The following is a 6,378-nucleotide window of genomic DNA, read 5'->3' as shown; positions in this document are numbered from 1 at the left end:
TTTTCTTTGTGATTGCCTCTATTACATTGTGAAACTATAATCTTAACTATAATATGAGCCTACTCAGTCATAATGTAGATCATTTAGCCAGGTGAAGAAACTTTATAGCTGCTCTTACAATTGGGTGCATATGTTTCCATCACATGACTATGAACTGACAGGTGTAAAACAATGTGTTGTTAACAGAATAAAAAACAAAAGTTACATAAATGCCATTAAACGTACAAGAAAATTGACAATTTGAAAGTGTACAGACTTATATATTATAGAAAATCTGAGCAGTAATTTGACAGCCAGCCAAGAAAGTAGACTTAAGACAAATGCCTTCCTGCCACATTTGACCATTGACCATATAAGGTCTGCTCTGTAGGCAGTGTTCATATATGTAACATGGAATTATATACATATAATAGAGAGAGAGAGAGTAAGGTAAGAGCAAATATTTATTACTATACTACTTCTTTTTATTTTTAAAATTCACCCTCTTTATAATCAACTGCCCATTAGGCTACCATTCCTAACTGCTGTGGGGGTTCACTCATCACGACCAGAGCAGTAGAGTATATATACTTATACATACTAAACAGCGCCCAGAGCAGTAGTCCTACATACATCTGGATCTAAACAGAGCAGTAGTCCTACATACATCTGGATCTAAACAGAGCAGTAGTCCTACATACATCTGGATCTAAACAGCGCCCAGAGCAGTCCTACATACATCTGGATCTAAACAGAGCAGTAGTCCTACATACATCTGGATCTAAACAGCGCCCAGAGCAGTAGTCCTACATACATCTGGATCTAAACAGAGCAGTAGTCCTACATACATCTGGATCTAAACAGCGCCCAGAGCAGTAGTCCTACATACATCTGGATCTAAACAGCGCCCAGAGCAGTAGTCCTACATGATTCAGAATCTCACATAAACCCAGTGTTTTCTCTACTTGATTTTTAGCAGTGGGGGAGGCCAGTCCTTTATTTGATGAACGGAGGTGCAGATCGTCTCCTATAGTCTGTGATTGACATTAACTGTATGTCTTCACCGCAAGCAGGCCAGGGGTGGGTAATCGGGACAATTTTCGCTTCACTTTTGGGCCGGTCGAGGAAAAAAATATTGATATTTGTTGTCACGTTAGTCTATCTTCTCTTAAAGTAGGCTATACACGTTCCGCATTCTCTGCATGACACCGTTGCCTCTGCATGGGTTGTCGCCTACCATGTGAGGGAGTTCTCCCTCAACTCAAAGAGTTGGTTGAGTCCATATAGCCCGTCTTTTCCAAAAAGTTTTCTTAGATACGGATAGCCGGGCTGGCCCTACAGTAGCCATAAGCGTCAGGAAGAAGGCTACGGCTACTTACCAAAACGACACAATAAACTCTTCACAATATGCCATCAATCATTATGTTAAGCCCACCTAACGACTCTATACACGATTTCAACTGTAGGCTATTGCCGCAAGTGCACTAGTCCGTGATTCACATTCAACTGTAGGCTATCGCCGCAAGTGCACTAGTCCGTGATTCACATTCAACTGTAGGCTATCGCTGCAAGTGCACTAAACGTTTTCCTCCAAGTTGTGTGTCGTCCCCACATTTGTAAAATTGCTATAATGCCATTTTCCCTCGTTACTACCCTACCAGTCAATGCTTTTTGGCTTCATCAAATCACATTGAGTACGCATTTAACATTATTGAGTACGCATCTTACATTACTAACATTATTGAGTATGCATCTAACATTATTGAGTACGCATCTAACATTATTGAGTACGCATCTAACATTATTTCTAAGAGGCTAGGCTCATTTAGGTTCAAATAGGCCTACTAAGCTATATGAAGCACAATTTGAAGTTCTCTTTGAGTTGGATCTGCTCCAAAAACTGAATGGGAATCCTTAGCCTGTGCTACACCTTTACACCAAGTTGTGAAAATTGTACCGGTACTTTTTGCAATGTTGTTGACAGATGGCTCAGTAAATGGAAGCTCTTGATAGCGCATGCCACTAACGTCTAGAAAAACAACGTTTATGGATCAAAACTAAACAGACACCGCTGATGGTGTTGCTGTTTACTGCTCAACTGTGATGATGTGAGCACGCGCCAGTGGCGGGCACCTACTGCCTGATGCACCCGGTCAATATCGTGCGCCCGCCTGCCCTAAGGCGAGGATCACATCAGCCAGTGGCCAGCGGCGGCGGCAAACGTAACGCAACGCTCAGACCATAATAAGTTTGATCTCGTTCCTAAGCAACACAAACGGTTTGTCAATTGAATACGCTCGCGTTGCGCTTTGAAGGTTGAACCAAGTTCAGCGCTCAGCTTGTTCAACGCTAGCGTTACGCCAGCGTTGCCACCGTTCCGCTGCCGAACCATAGAGAACAATAGGAAACCTGCCGCTTGCCGCTGGCTAATGTGATCCCTGCCTAATTCTGAAGCAGTGGCTCTCTCTCTCACACACACACACAGACACACACATACCTATCAGTTATAACCATTCTCTCTCTCTCTCTCTCTCTCTCTCTCTTACACACACACACACACATAGGGTGACCAGACGTCCCGAAAAATTCGGGACAGTCCCGATATCCAAGCAGTTGTCCCGAATCCCGAATCCTGCCCTAATTGTCCCGAAAATTATACTCAATCAGAATACTGAGTAGTTATTTTCTGATAAACATTAAAAACTGTCCGTAGAGAGTCTGAGTCGACTGCATGCAGCCCCCGACGGCAGCTAAGTGTCTGGATGCAGCCCGGCTACTTTGTTTCTTTTTGACGTTCTATAATTAGGAGCGAATATGCACTGATTTCGCGAAGCCGAGGACATTGTGCAGGCAGCGCAACAGCCAGAGCCAGCGTGTGTGCAAAAAAATATGTCGGAAGTTCGGCCTAATGTCCATGTCGTTTTAACATAATCTACTTAATCTAACAATTATTTTGTATTCTTACTTAATGACCTATAATTTTGGCAAGGCTTGTTATTAGCTATTATTCTTATTCTGAAAGGTCTGATTTGCACTGTTAACAGTCATTGTTTTTTTTGTTTCATTTTGAGTTCATGATTTCTCTGTTGTATTTTGAGGCAGACTTGATGTTTGAATAAAAATGTGTTTTGGTACAGGTTTGAAAATTCGCTGTAAGCCTACTGCCCCCCCCCCCCCCGCCCGCGAAAAAAAAAGCGTCCCGAATTTCAGCCAATCTCTTCTGGTCACCCTACACACACACACTGATGATAATCACACACACTCCCCTGTCTTTTGCAGATATGTTTACTTGGTGAGTAGTTGTTGTCTTCTAAACACCAAGATACTGGTCAATAGCACAAACACACACACAAACAGACACACACACACACACAATGGTCAACAACACACACACATACTCGTCAACAACACACATACACACTGACCATTAGAACATAGGCATACTGGTCATTAGAACACAGACACACTGGTCATTAGATTACATACACACTAGTCGTTAGAACACAGACACACTAGTCATTAGAACACAGACACTAGAACACAGACACACTAGTCATTAGAACACACACTGGTCAATAGAACACTGAGACACTGACCATTAGAACACACACACACTAGTCATTAGAACACAGACACACTGGTCATTAGAACACAGACACACTAGTTATTACAACACAGGCACACTAGTCGTTAACACAGACACACTAGTCGTTAGAACACAGACACACTGGTCATTAGAACACAGACACACTAGTCGTTAGAACACAGAGGCACTAGTCATTAGAACATAGACACACTAGTCGTTAGAACACAGACACACTGGTCATTAGAACACAGACACACTAGTCATTAGAACACACTAGTCATTAGAACACTGACACACTGACACACAGCCATATTGACCAATCAGAACGCATTCTCAGCCATATTGACCAATTAGAGCGCATTCTCAACCGTATTGACCAATCAGAGTGCATTCTCAGCCATATTGACAATTAAAGCGCATTCTCAACCATATTGACCAATCAGAGCGCATTCTCAACCATATTGCCAAATCAGAGCGCATTCTCAGCCATATTGACGGTACTCCATCAGAGCAGCGCTGGAGTTGAACCGTACTGCACGCTAGCCCAGCTCCACAGCCACTACGCTAATACTGCACGCTAGCCCAGCTCCACAGCCACTACGCTAATACTGCACGCTAGCCCAGCTCCACAGCCACTACGCTAATACTGCCCACGAATACACCCAGAGGCTGTCACACTAGCTGTGAGTGGAAAGTTATCAGAAAATAATGTGTGTGTGTGTGTGTGTGTGTGTGTGTGTGTGTGTGTGACTCTGTGTGTGTGTGTGTGTGTGTGTGTGTGTGTGTGTGTGTGTGTGTGTGTGAATGCAATGTGTAATGTATTTTTTCTAATTCACACTCACAGACACACACACATTAAAACAGGATGTAGTGTGGGTGTCTACCCCCCCCCCCCCCCCCCTTGACTAATGCTCCTCCTGAGTGCTTATTATGGGCTGTTAAGCAGGGGACTATGAGTCACACAGAGAACTGTCGCCGTGGTAATTGCCTAAGTCTTACAAATCAGAGTATCTCATCTAATGCTCCGACACACACACACACACACACACATTCAGAACTGTCACCATGGTAATTGCCTGTGTCTTACAGATCAGTATACCTCATCTAATGCTCTCTCACACACACACACACGCACACACACGCACACACACACACACACACACACACACACACGCACACACACACACACACACACACACGCACACACACACCACACACACACAGGGCCAGTAAGTGGGCTTCAGCAGAGAGTAATGGCCTGAGATGCTGTGTGAAGATGGCCGACTCTGATGTCTGTTTTTATCAGTATAGCCTAAACACACAGTATCCCACATCACATTTACACACACACACACACACAGTATCCCATATCACATTTACGCACACACACACACACACACACACACACACACACAGTATCACACATCACATTTACACACACACACACACACATACACACACACACACACAGTATCCCACATCACACTTACACACACATACACACACACACACACACACACAGTATCACACATCACATTTACACACACACACACACACACACAGTATCCCACATCACAATTACACACACACACACACACACAGTATCACAAATCACATTTACACACACACACAGTATCCCACATCACATTTACACACATACACACAGTATCACACATCACATTTACACACATACACACAGTATCACACATCACATTTACACACACTGACTGGACCAGTAAGAGGGGAACTCTGATGTCCTGTCCTGCTCCTCAGGTTTGGAAGGACCCTTGAGAGTAAGACCCCAACAGGGTTTATTTACAGCGGCAGCAGCACAGAGGTCAACATGAGTCTGGCATTGGCAAACTCATAACAGCGCCATCATCACCATTTCTACTAGTGAACAAAAATACACTGCCCCTGCTCCCATTTCAGTGGTGTGTGTGTGTGTGTTCATGATGTGTGTGCACATGATATGTGTGTGTGTGTGTGTGTGGTGTTCCTGTTTCAGAGGAATCTGGTCACCCGACACCCTGTGTGTGTGTGTGTCCGATGAACCTCCCTTCAGACAAACCAGGTCAGTCGGTGACATTTATTAAGTTACATGAATTCATGTCCACACACACACACACACACACACACAAACACACACATACACAGGCCTATTAATTAAGAATCACTTATTTATCAGAGTTAGGTTATGTAGGCTATCTGTTATTCACAATCATTAAAGAACAAAATTAAAAATTATCACATATGATGATAACACATATAAAATAAATAAATATAAAGATAAGCGGAAACCACGGAAACTGAAACCACAATTGACACCATGTGATGGCGGGGAAGATCAGTATCAGTGACCGCTAGCGTTATTTCCTCTTTTTCATTTCTGTGCGTGTGTCAGCGCACTGTTGGCCAATCCCCTTTTCCACAGTGTGTTCAGACAGCGGTGGAGTTAAGTTTCGATTCCACCTTAAATATTATATTACAGTAACTCCACCGCATTTTGAATCTTGTATACCTGTATATCTTGTATACCTGTATACTTGTATACCTGTATACTTGTATACCTGTATATCTTGTATACCTGTATACTTGTATACCTGTATATCTTGTATACCTGTATATCTTGTATACCTGTATACTTGTATACCTTGAATACTATATACCTGTATATCTTGTATACCTGTATACTTGTATACCTGTATACTTGTATACCTTGAATACTATATACCTGTATATCTTGTATACCTGTATACTTGTATACCTGTATATCTTGTATACCTGTATATCTTGTATACCTGTATATCTTG

Source organism: Alosa pseudoharengus, unplaced genomic scaffold, assembly GCF_046254945.1.
Source record: "Alosa pseudoharengus isolate Yale_2024_CS ecotype anadromous, Long Island Sound unplaced genomic scaffold, YU_APseudo_1.1 YU_APseudo_1.1_scf_13, whole genome shotgun sequence".
Classification (NCBI taxonomy): Eukaryota; Metazoa; Chordata; class Actinopteri; order Clupeiformes; family Clupeidae; genus Alosa; species Alosa pseudoharengus.
This window is presented reverse-complemented; position numbering follows the sequence as displayed.